Below are 13,408 nucleotides of genomic sequence, written 5' to 3'. Positions count from 1 at the left end.
GAATACTAAATAATTCATATCATCATTGGTTTCTCAGAACAAAGATTAAGTAATATAAGAGGCCTGTAGAAGCACAACTTCTTCCTCTCGTTTTTGGGGGCGGATTAGTAGTTAGCAAGAGACCCCAGAATCATCAGCTTCTCTGCCCTGAGGTGAATTCTTACACAAAGAAGTCAGCAGGATTGGGTAGACTCAGTGGTCCAGAAAAGCTATTAGCCAGAGAAGATAGTTTGATTATATTTTTTGGCTTTAGCACACTTCTGAAAAATGTTGGAAATGGAAGAAAATGGGATGTTTAGGTTCTTTGCATACAAGGGTGCCAGTAGCTGTTGCTGGGTGTTAACAGAAATGATTGGGAGACAATGTCTGAAAAAAGGAATCTTTGAGGCTTCCTGGAGCAGCATGTGCCATCTTAAAGGTGTTGCCCTGTTGGGTGTCCCATGTGAAATAACTACCCAGAGGGTGTTCATTGGAAAGTGTGTTAGCAGTCACAGGCACAGTGAACTGGGAGTGTCCCAGTGCCCCAGGCCAAGAGACAGAGAAACATCCATCTAGCATTTCTTTAAACAGAAAATAGAAGCCACCTTCCCTGTGTGCTGGCACCTGCATATTCCAGTGAAATCTGTGATACTAATGCACAGTGTCCAGGTGTTGTGGCAGTCATTTAATCACAGAGTGAGGGTTTCTGTGTTTAGGAACAGGAAAAGCAGGAAAGCAGTAGGCTGAGGGAGAGGGTTGGGGGCAAGAAGTGACCTTGTGTATCTGTGTCCAAAGCAGAGGCCCAGCAGCCTGTGCTTGTGCAGGTCACCTCAGGCCAGGGAAGGCAGCTTGCTCCTGCCCAGAGCTCAGGTAACTTCATGCTGCCCCGAACTGCTGCACAGTCCTTGAGCGAGTCTTCGTTATTTCCTTCCCCTAAACTCAGCTTTGTTTCTTTGGACTCCTTCAGCTCTCGGCACCTGGCCATTGCTTAGGAGTTCCCAGCCCTGGGTCTCCTGTACTATCCTATGTCCCACTTTTAAGGCACATTTATCATCTTGTTCATTTATGTCTACTCTGCATCCTTGCCCCCGCTTTCCTGGTCTCAGCACTATTCCATGCTCCTGTTTCTCCGTGCCACATTGTTAGGCTGGCACTGTTAACGGTCCTCCTGCACAGGATAACTGCTCACTATCACTGTCCACATCAAATTTATGGTTGCACCACATGATTATACAATGCAAGGAAAGCATAAAAAGCCACTTAGTCATTAAAAATTGCTGATACAGCTAAAGAAAGGGAAATAATACTCCAGACAGGCCTGGAAAAATCTGGAGAAAGCAAGTTTCTGTTGTCAGGCTTTGCAGTGACCCTGTGGCTGGGGACTGCTGATGGCAATACTGTATGGACTGGGGTAAAAGCTCCCTTGCCTCTGGGCACCTCCATCAGAAACCATTCCCATGGCTGTTGGTGTTTAAAAAAGAGAAACTCTTTCACTTTTGGTAAGACGTTTCCCTCTGAGTGCTGGGGGAATCTTGTATCACTCAAGGTTTGCAACAAGAGATCTTCCCAGTTTTTGTGCATCATATAAAACAGGGACACTTTCACTGTTTTTGGTAAAGAAAGATCAACATTTTGCCACTGTTCTTTTTATGTTCAAAATGGGTGGCATCACTCCATTAAACCTTACAAAACAGGAGAAGCTCTTACAAGATGCTTGCTGTGCACTCAGTGAATTGACAACAAAATATTTCCTCCTTCAGATCCTTCATCCTGTTTTCCCACGTCCATCACTGATAAACTTTTCCACGGTCTTAGGACCATGATGGGCACTTCTTTTGTTGCACAGGTGTTTTACAGGTCCTAGGGCAGTGCAGAAGTTTGTTGTAGCATTACCTCTATGTGTGCTTACAGTGCTCATCCACTAAAGCAATAATTTGCCAGCACTGTTTCTTTTAGAGAGGAAGTAATGTAAATCCCAGAGGCCTGTGAGGTTGGACAGAGGTGTCCAGAGCCCATGGTGTAAGTGGGAAGTTACCTTGTATGAAAATTCAATATCCTGCATGGAGTAAGGAGTTTTGTGTTCCAAACTTGGTCAGTCTTTCATCAGCTCTTGCCCCTATGGCAGAACATGAATAAATCCAGATAAATATATATCTTACATCCTGCTAGCCTTAATGAGATCAGAAACCAGCTCAACAAAATGTGCAGCTACAGAAACCAGCAACCACCTGCAAACCTTTTGTCAGTCGGTCCAGAGTCAAAATTTACTTGCAAATTCTTTGTTCTATGCAAGCCTTTGTTTTACTTCAGCAGAAAACAATGTCTTAAATCAAAGTAATTCTTTGATTCTACTGTGAGCCTAACTAGAGATTTGATTTCAAGATCTCCCTTAAAATGAAAGTTAGTTGGAATCAGCTTTAATTACCAATAGCTAGCAGGTGGGAAATTATCAACTTGGATGCCTGTATAATGATGTGGACAAAAATCAGATTATTTTTTGTCAGAATTAAAGACAATATTATGTCATCAGCTGGATTCTTTTACCTAACATGGGAAGAAAAAATTAAGACCTTTGTCTTTCTATGAGTAGTAAAACTACTGAAAGACAAATGATGAAAGAAGGGAATTTTACTGCTTGGGTTTTTTCCCCCAGTTTTGTGTTTTTTAATGGTGGAATGGAATTAGAGTATTCAGGATACACTGCATTTGACTTTAACCCAATTATATTTCAGAAAGCTACATAATACTGTGACTCACATAAAATGAGAGAACTGTATTAAGTATTCCGTTAGTGAGTTTTTGCCTTCAGGGGCTGCTATATTAGTGATAGAGGAACCCCTGTTCTGTCAAGAACTGTAGAAGCAGCACCCTGAATGCTTCCCTTGGTTAATAACACCACCGTGTTATTAATGTATCACCTGTGGCTGTTGCCAAGTTCATTGTGATATGGACACTAAGAATGGAAGGGGGCACAAGTGTAATTAATGCTGTTAATTACATTTATATAACAGTCAGGGAAAGTGTTAGGAGCTGATACCCTGGAGCTTGGAAGGATGTACTGAATAGCTGACGAATGCAGTGGAAATGCAAGGTAGAGAAGAGGGAGGACTGGGGGAGAAGTTGGTTCTCACCTGGAAAAGGGCAGGAGAGAGTCCTGGGTCCAGCAGGGACCATTCTTAGGCCAGCACTCAGCTCCTAGACCTGTCCCTCCCAAAGGCAGCCCAGGCTTCTGCACACCTTTGGCAGTGATCTGGGAGGGCTGGGAAGGGATCAGAACAGCTGCTGCTGCCAGAGCTGGGTAGACCAAGGGGAGATCTTTAAACCAAGACACCTTCTCTTCCATCTGTTTTCAAGTTTGCTTCCAGTTTTAACGAAATAATTTACTTTACACCTTGTCGGTGGGAATGAGTGTGGCTGCCTCATTTCCTTAGCCCTGCCTGGGAATGACAGTGATCCCAGTGGGATGTAGCATGCTGTCCCTGAGGGGCTCTTGGCTTGGTGCCCATGGTGTGTGGCAGTGTAACAGTGCATTGTGCCTCACTTGGGGTATTCAGGTGTTAGATCTGAAGCAAGAAACTTCAGATGTGCTCACCTGAATTTTTTTTTTCAATAGACTATACCAAAACTGTTGCGGTTTAGAGGATGTTATAGCAGACCTTACCCTAGAGCGTCTCTACCCAGCCCGGTTCAGCGCCTCAGAGCTCCAAACCCTCTGTCCCAGGGCTGGACACTGCGCTCTCACCGGCCAGGGAGCCATAAGGCTAGCTCTGGTTCGTCTGCTTCCACAACCGGCGGTGATAAAGGAGGCGAGGAGGGTCTATGCATTGTGTCCATGGAAGATGTTTATTCGCATGGTGCAGCAGAGGCCAACGACCTCCCCGAGGCAGAGATGCCTCGAGGGCGAAGGCCTCACATGCACAGCCACATGTGGAGCATAAACACACGTGGAGCATAGACAGCAAGATGGCGGAGGGTAAGGGGTTTTATAGGGAAACAGAGAGGGGCAGGGACAGCACACTGGCCCAGTGACCTCTGGGTACAGGGGAGGTACATGGGCAGAGTTAGGAGTACAGGAACCAATAGGGGAAACCCGAGGGAGTGGCCAGGACCACGTGGGGTGGGGAAGGCAGGACAATAGGTGACAAGTATAGTCATTAAGAAAGGGGTATGGGGAACTTGCAGCTATTATCACAATACAAAACTGCTGCTATACAGGTATGACTCTGCACCCAGAGGCATGAGCATGGATGCACCTGTCTCAGCATGGAGGTGCTTTACTCTGGTGGAGCTTTTCTTGCTCCCTAGACAGGAGACATTACCTGAATAGACTCTTTCAGTGCAGATGGATGGTACCTATGTGCTGGTCAGGAGGTGGTTTTGCCTGTTTGATTCTAGGTAAGGAAGTACAGCTTGACAGCACAGGCAAACCATTTGTTGTGAGAAATCAGAGAGTGACTTTTTGTCTTCATAATACTGTGCTTACTCTAAAAATATTAATCTGGACTGCTTTGTAATCTACCTGTGTGTAGAAATTGCTTCATTTCCTACTGCAGGGCATTCTGCTCCCTTTTGGGTGAATACACAAGCATCTCCTCAGGGATCCATCATTCAGCACAAGCCTGTTGTCCCCTGACACCATGCAGGATAAGTCCTGCCAGGAAAGCCAGCAGAGCCCCCTACATACAGAGAAAATCATGGGAATAGAAAACGTTGGATAAATATTTATCTCTATGTTTTTTTAAGGCAGAATACATTCTATGTTTTTGGCAATCAGTTGGTTATGTGGACCTAAAACATATAACTGTTCTGAAAACCTAAATGTTCTGCTGTGGTTGAACTTAAACTGGATTTTATTTCTCATGGGATTGCCCTCAAAATACCAATTTCATCCAGCACTGATTGTACATCTGTCCATCTGCATGATTTCCTTAAGCCATGAGCCAAATGGAGGCCAACACATGTATCATAAAGAGCAGTGCTGTTAATTCTGGTCTTCATTTGCCTTCAGTTTCACGTGCTCCTAGTCCTCTACAAGCACTCTGCTATCTATATATTTCAGAGAAAATGTTATAAATCTGTGATGGACAATTTACAGCAAACAATTCTTTGTAAAGTAATAGCTCAACAGAAGATACATCTCGAAGAGGCAATGCTGCAGCCATAGTTAATGGCCTGAGCCTGGGAACAGCCAGGAGGAATATTGCTCCATTTTGACAGTGGATGAGAGGATCATCAAGTAAATCAGATCTCAATGAACAAGAAGCTGGTTAAAAGCCTCATAAACAATGCATGAATGAGAAAAAGATTGCTGTGGAGCAAACAATTAACCAGAGACAGAGCTGAAGACATGGGCATAATAATCACACTTCTAATGAAAACAAAATCAGGGAGACAATACTGTATTCCCATGAAGTAAGGCATTCTGGCATGGAAACGTTTGGAATTCATATTGTATTATTTTAATAGACATATATACAATTTTTATCATAGAGTTTGGTTGTGCAAGGATGTTTCTCTGCTCTTATGATAGCCAAAAAAACCCCCCAAAACCAAGAAATAAATTTCAAAAGCTGCACCCCGCCCCCATTCATTTACTAGAACTGTGGAAAGGTAAATCCCCAGTGAGTGCCTTTCTCCTGACCTCTTTTCTGTCCAATATTCTGGGTTTCTTACATGTCCCCTTAGTTATATTTTATAAAATTAAAAATAAAAATATATGTGCTTATTTGAAATCTAGCTAAGAGTTTCATGAGACAGGAATATCAGTAATAGCTTTCAATGCCGATGGCTTGAAGTGCTGTATGGAAATTCATGCATGTCCTTCAAAGGAAATGGTAAGCGAATCAACAGTAACAATTATAATAACAACAACAATAATTACAATGAAACAAAAAAAATAGAACTTCTGTTGTTGTTGTTATTATTTTTTCGTATATGTTCTTCTGGGAGGGAGAAACAGCTTTTCTGGCACCTAGAGTTGTGCTCCTGGTGCAGGTGTGTACAGTGATTTGACCCAAAAAGGATGTGCTAAAAGCACAATTGGATTTTAAAAAATAAATTAAAGAGAAATTTGAAATACAGGTAGATTCCCTTAGAGATGAAACTAGAATTTTAAAATCTCAATTGGCTGAAGCATGAAAATGTAAAAAATTTATGCAAGAAAAATTAGTTCATTTTATAAGCCAGTCAACCTGTCAGGGAACAGCCAGCTCAAATTCACAAATCAATCCATTAGGAGTATTCTGAGATTTGGGATGAGGATATCTGGGATTATAGTGGTGAGAATTTTATTGCCACCTCTGACCTTCTTCTTGACTCCTTCTCTTTTTGGTCATTAATTAAGACTGAAGTTATTAATGAGGGGACTATGGCAGTGCATGCAACTCCTTGGTCTCCTGCAGAATTGGCTGAATTGCAGGAGTATTCCAAGCATTTGGAGGAATCCAAAATGGAATATGTGAACAGAATACATGTGGCAAGTCTGTTTGACTAGGGAAGATTGATTTTTACGGAGTGAGTAAGAAATGGGACTGTGTTGGGGTCCTGGTGTGTTTTTAGCCAGAGATCATGATTATTCTTTAACTGCATGGATGGTGTATTGGGCAGGAGGGACAGATCAGCAGGATAGGGATGATCCACTGCTTATTAAAACTACTGGATTCTCTGATCTCCGGCTTCTGTGCAGGATTAAATATGGGACGTTCATGTTCCAAACACCGGAGCTCCTGTGCGTTCCACAGCAAATATTCCCTTCTGGCTTTAGAGGGAAAAAGACTTAACTAAGGTTGAAGTGCTTGTGGGGGCCACCCAAACAAAACTTTTGAGATTTCATTTACTTTGTGGTTGCACCTGGAAACTCCTGTGTGGAACTTTATGGAGTTTCACAGTGAGAGGTACTGGTTTACTGAGGGTACATATAGAATCTAAATGAATGTAAGCCAATTCAGGCTCTGAAAAGCTGATCAATCTCTTGTGATATCAGTACCACTGCCTTCTTCTAAAACATCTAACACAAAACAATACCCCCTGCCAGCAGCAGCACTTATACGGACTGAAAGCATAGTGGGAGATTACTTAAAAAGAGGCATCATTAAATGGATTCATCTTCCTTTTAATTCACTTGTGTGTCCAGTAAAGAAGCCTGTTTTTTAATAGTTGTTTACTGGTGTTTGAATAGCTGCAGTACCTAATATTGCACATTTAACAGGCATGGATAGCAGTACTAGATATAAAAGATATGTTCTTTATGGTTCCCTTACAAAAGGAGTACAAAGAGGAATTTGCTTTTCCCTTCAACAGTACAGTATCCCTTTAACAGGCTCCTTTCGAGGTTTAAATGTTCACCCACTGCTGCTCATGCTGCACTTGCTGAGTTGTTGCAATCTTACTCCCCCCAGATGTGAAACTGTACCAACATATGGATGACTTCTAATTGGAGGAGATTCCTCTGAAAAGGTGGGGGAAGCAGCACCAGCCATATGGGAAGCATTGCATGAAGCAGAAATTGAAATTCCACCTGAAAAATGCCAAGGACCAAGTTAAGAAGTAACATTTGGGTATTTGGATAGCAGGCAGTGCAGTCATTTGTCCAGACACTTTAGAGGCAATAGAGCAAATGCAGATGCCCCAATCTAAAAAAGAATTACAGTTAATGGGAACTTTAGGATACTGGAGAAAACATGTACTTGGCTTTTCTAAAATTGCTCTTTACTCTGAGAAGTGCAACAAGCTGAGAAGATACATCAGGAACAAACTGTACAGTCTGTACAAACCAGAGGACCATTTAATTTGCTAGAGTCTGTTTTACAGGGTCTGCTCTCCCACAAAAATCTGCAGTCAGAAATTGAATGCCTACCTAACGGCAGCTGCAGGAGAAATTGATTAACAGAAGGACCAGCTGAAGTTTCTAAATTACAAATGGCTATCAATGCAGATCCATTAGCATTACAACAACCTTTCAAACCCTCACCAATTTTAGATGCACCTCCCCTTAGTGAGGGGATGCCAACAGAAGATATTTGGTTCACTGATGCCTCAGTAAAGAGGGTAAGTGGTAAATGGCAGTACAAGGCTGTTGCGTGAAACATCAACACAAACAAACAAGTAATAGAACAGAGTGAAGGCAGTGCACAAGTAGGACAGTTAAGAGCAGTTGTTTGAGAAACTCAGAATGGAGCAAAAATAATCTATGTGAACTCCTGTGCTGTTGGGGCTGGTGCTACCCAATGGGTCTGCCAGTAGGAATTACTAAATTGGAAAGTAAATAAATCTCTCATCTGGAGATCTCAAGATTTGCAATTATCAAACATAGCCAGAAAAACATGGTTCAAAATAGGATGGCTCAAAGCTAATGCCAAGGATGACAAACCAGCCACAAACCAGAATTGAAAGGTGAGTGAATTAACTAAAATCAGGGAAACAGTGATAAAAGACTCCTCAAATCAGGAATGTTATTGACTGGGAGAATGGTGCCATCAGAAATTAGGGCACACTGGTAAAGAAGAACTTTGTTTTGCTGCACAGAACAAAGGTTGGCCCCTAAGTGGGAAAACCTGTGAAACCATTCTTACAGAATGCCCTCAGTGTAGCATAAATTTACAATTAGAACACCCTGCTAAAGCACCACCCCAACACATCAGCAAAGGCAAAGCTCTATGGTACACATGGCAAATTGATTCCATGGGGCCTCTCGGACCCTCTGCAGGACACGATCCATCCTCACAGGTGTAGGAGGAGTCTTGGGAAACTCAAGGCAGCCAAATGCCAAAGGACTGATGGGCAAAGCACAGTAAGGGGACTGACAATATGGTTCTCAAATCTGCCTACTCCTAATACCATCCAGAGTGAGAATAGCTCACATCTGTCCTGTAAGGAGGTACAGGAATGGGCCAAACAGGAAGGAATTCAATGGGTATTCCACACCCCATAGTACCTCCAGCCCAATGGAGTCATAGAAAGGGCTAATGGCTTATTGAGAAAGAACTTTGAACCACACACCTGGGTGGGATGCTCAACTCCCCAAAATACTTCAGCATCTAAATAGTTGCTGTAAACCCACTGGAAGCCCCGTGAACTGAGGATTTTTTTCAAAACCTGAATCAGTTGCACCATCTTCTATGAAAGAGGAACATCTGATGGGACCACAACAAGGACAACCTGTCATGGTAAAAGTACTCCAAATTGGAACTTTTCCTATTACTCTGACTAAACCTTGCGGCCCACCCTCTTGGGAAGCTACTGGAAAGAGTGCTACAAAACATGGAATTAGTGCGCAGTGGATTTTTCCTTCTTTTTAATGGGGTAACCTGTCTGGGCAAACCCTGCTGAGATATGCTTTATTTTATTTTTTCAGAAAACAATCTTGGGAATGATTCCAGCACATGTCCACTGAAGATCAAGTTATTGCTCTTCCAGAAGGAATCAGTGCCAGAACGAGCCAGGCTGGGCACACACATCACCAAGCCCAACCCACAGGAGGGAAACCTTCACTTTTCCTATCTGTAATGGTCACTATGGCAACAGTTGTACCCACTGGTAAGCCTGAGTGCATTTCAATAACAATTGCTGATGAAACAATTATAATTGGACAAATCGAGGAGCTTGAAATTTGGCAGAGGGGAATTTCACCATGTGTGAAACACAACCTCTGAATTTCACCATAATCTGTGAAACACACCAGCCACTGAAGGGGAAATTTGCTTACTCGGTTTCCAATATCCACTCTTCAAAAACTAGAGCAGATGTTACAGGAGCAGTTGCTGCTCAGAGCATTACATGGAAACACTATATGGAAAAGGAGGTGGTGACGTGGAGGTGTAATGTATCCACAATCATTACTGGACTAATGTATTTTGGCACAACAAAACTTAACCCTCCCAATACATTCCACCACCTCCCAGGCTCCTGATAAGCCTGGTGAAACCTTATCTCCACAAGTTTCTAAAATTGGACCCTATGCCATATACAGGTCAGCAACAAGTGCTCTTTAGTTCTTCCTGGTCCCTCAAATGAGTGGGATGCACATTACAGATCAATATCTCTGCAATCAATCAGGTGAACAATCCCTGCTCACCATTCCTGGCTCCATCCTTGCAGGGTGGTAGGCATGGTTGCATGGATGGACCCTCACCTCTCTCACATGATCATGGAGAAATAGTACTCGTATCCTGGGGAGAGGATTAGGAGTGTTAAGTAGCATGGATGCTGGAGTCCTAACAAACACAGTAAACTCAGTAACAAGTGATTCATACCAGTTGAACATCCATTGCAATCTTCCCTATCAGCATTAGGAAATAATCAATGACTCTTTTCTATAACTAATGTATCTATATTACCTCACTGGGAAAGAATTGATGAAAAGGATCACCAGCTAATAAGGAGTGCCCTCAAACCAACACCTTTTGTGCTCTCAGCTGCATCCAATTGCATCATTTTCATAATGCCTCAATTGTGGATACAATTCACTACAGCAGCAATTATAAGGGAGGGGCCATGGAAGTCCATAGCCCATTGACATTTGAAAGGTAACCTGGGATAATGCAAACAAATTTAAATGAGAATTTCAGTCTCAGTGGCTTAACTTCACCTATGACCCTACCAGCAGTAAAGCTACAGCTTTTGTTTTAAGACTGCAAAGTGCTTTGGTAAAGCTCATGTACACACAGGCATTGCCCTGGGTTAAATCCCCAAGGAACTGTATGCTATCCCATACAACAGGGTGTGGACCCAACAAATGGCAACAAAATGGGAATTGTTGGTGTTGATATCTGGGGCTGCTGTGGGGCTGGTCCAGGGCAGGGAGCTGCACCCTCGATGGTTTACTTGGAATGGGCTTTAGGCTCCATTTCCATTGAAAGAGTATCTGGATGCTGAGTAGAACGTGGGTGAGTCTTGGGCTTTATCTGCACATCAAGACTACAGTTTTCTTATTTTCAGCTCTGGAACAGTGAGCAGCAAATGGAGTAAATCCAATTTCCAGGGCTTTTCCAGCTCTCTGGTTATTGACATTTTTTGTTGATGTTATCAAGTAACCTGACAGGTTTCTCCTGGGAATTTGGAAGTCAGGATTCATCCTTGCTACTGCATTTTGGGAGCAGGGGAAAGAATAAATTCAGCAAAGCCAGTAAGTTGCCACAAAATGTTTTTGCTTCAGGTAGGTATTTCTTCTGACAAAACCAAGTTTGTTGGAGGATGCTCTGCCCTGCTGTGCCTTCGGGCACAGAATTCCTATGTTTTAGAAAATGAGATCAGTGGTTAATATTGACTGCTAATGCATACCAGCTGAAGAAGGGAGATTCAATTGAAATTTGTTTTGGTCTGGCTCTTAGAATGATGAACTAGAAATAAAATTAATTAGGGTGAGGACTAAGAAATAATATTTAAATTAAAAATTCGAGATGAGATCATAAGACCTATTAAAACCAGAGCCCAGTAAGGTTGGGGCCCTAGGGACAGACATTTTGGCAGGTAAAGAAAGTGTTCTACAAATGCTCTCACTTGAAGTTTGATGTATTCCAGAGGGTGAACTTAATTTATCACCTCAGTAAATACTGGACTTTTGTGTCAAACCTGGAATGATGATGAATGCCATCAAGGCCTAGATGTAGCATCATTTCATGTGTTCTTGTGTGCTGAGAGCTGCTCATTGTGCAGGTTGGGATGGGGCTCAGAAAGAGCTCTTGTGCTGCAATTGCTGGTTTGCAGTGAGGCTCCTGTTGGAGTCAGTGTGGCTACATCAGGAAATACGGGAGATGTAGTTCATTTGCTCACCACTGTTACATGACCTTCCTCTTGATGTAAAGCTGCGTTTCTCAACCTTGGTTTTACTGAAATACAGATCAAGTTGTAAATTCATATATATAAATACAGATTTAAAAAATGGTACCTTGAAATACTTCAGCAAAGTGCTTACCACTGGCTGGTGCTGAGAGCTGAAACCTGAGAGAGGAATGGACGCCTGTTAAGAGGTTGATGTGCTTGTTGTTGGTAGGTTTTTGTGTCCCTTACTACTTACAGGGGTCCCAGAATTTAATGAAATTAATTTTCTTTTCTAAGTCTTACCTAATGGGAGCTGGTTAGTCCCCAACAAACAATCCTGCTGAACTTTCTACAAAATTCTGGCTGGAGTGTTCCATCTGCATTCTCTCGCTGCAGGAACTGTGTTCTGTTTCAGTTTGTAATTGTAATTTTTCACTGAAATCTCCCACATTTGTGCTTGATCTGTGGGAGGAGAAGTAAAAGGTGGAAAGTTTTTATTTGTTTATTTACCTGCACTGTTTGGACATTACAGTGAATATATGTAAAGAACGGCTCAAATGATGGCACTGAGACCACTTCCATGTAGCTCCACCTCAGAGAATATTGTTGCAAAATCTGCTCAATAATAGCCTGAATAAAACAGGACACAATATTCATTTTAGGCCCTTTCCAGAACTTGCTGCTCTCAGGAGCCTTTGAATATTTCAGGTGAAGTAATTTTTTTTTAAATTTTTAATTATTTTTTTTACTTTTCATTGTACCATCCTCCCAGTCTCTTACCATTTAGGAGAGAAATCTGTGCCTCCGAGTGGATGAGGATCCTGGGATTTTGTGGAGCTCACCATGTTGGTCAGTGCTCTTTGCTTTGGGGTGTGTGTTTGCTTTTCTCAGCAGTGGTTTCTACAACTACAGAATATCAAAGGTTTTGTCTTTCCAGAGCCACCCTCTGACAGGTGAAAACTGTAGTTTCTTACTAGCACAGAGGGAGGTGGTGGAGTGGGCTAGGCCTCTGCGTTTACTGAAAGTGTCTCTATGGCTGTAGAGAGATCACTCCGGCCAGCACTGCTGTGGTGCTGCACAGAAAGAGCCTCTCACTGAGCCGGTGGAAGGCACAGAAACACACTCACCCAGAGAGCTGGATAGCTCACCCGTTACCAGAGACAAAGAATCCAGAGCGCTCAATCAGCTGGACATTCCAGAGGTTTATAGCTGAAGGGGTCCAGGAGTGAAACAGAAAGAGAAACTCTGGGTTCTGCTCAATCTAGCGATACAGGGCAATACTCTGAGGGCACAGGGGCGGAGAGAAGGCGGGGGAGTGCAACAACCAATGGGGAGAAGGGAGGGGTGGTGTCAGGGTCAGGCTACAGCTAATCAGCATGGGAGGATTTACATAGTCTAGGGAGGAACCATCCAATTCCGAAAGGGGTATATCGTAAACTTTAGAATCGTCCCACCATCGAGTTCCTGCTGTCCCAGGACAGCTCGGCTCCTCAGCAGTTCCCGAGGTGGTCTCATCCACCACAACATCTTACAAATTCTGTTTAGAGCAATAAAAAGCAGTCGTGTTAGATCTCCTAATGAGAAAGCCTTGCCTATTTAAACTAAATCTGAGACTTTACAAATGTAAGTTTCTCTGAAGAACCATTTTTAATGCCTGCCTATCTATTATTGA

The 13,408-nt window shown here is 42.8% G+C and overlaps 1 long non-coding RNA gene across 1 annotated transcript; it reads right to left on the bottom strand.

The window, feature by feature from the left end:
* Positions 1-918: 918 nt before the first annotated feature.
* Positions 919-13,001, bottom strand: LOC146435693 (uncharacterized). The gene is made up of 4 exons (XR_014853094.1): positions 12,864-13,001; positions 12,040-12,198; positions 2,015-2,095; positions 919-1,839 (listed from the first exon to the last, which is right to left on the bottom strand). It is a non-coding gene; the product is annotated as an uncharacterized LOC146435693 (long non-coding RNA).
* Positions 13,002-13,408: the final 407 nt, after the last annotated feature.

Source organism: Lichenostomus cassidix, chromosome 6 (assembly GCF_008360975.1).
Source record: "Lichenostomus cassidix isolate B80296 chromosome 6, HeHo_3.0, whole genome shotgun sequence".
Lineage (NCBI taxonomy): Eukaryota > Metazoa > Chordata > Aves > Passeriformes > Meliphagidae > Lichenostomus > Lichenostomus cassidix.
Note: the sequence above shows the minus strand (reverse complement) of the source record. Positions and strands in the feature narration are given on the sequence as shown.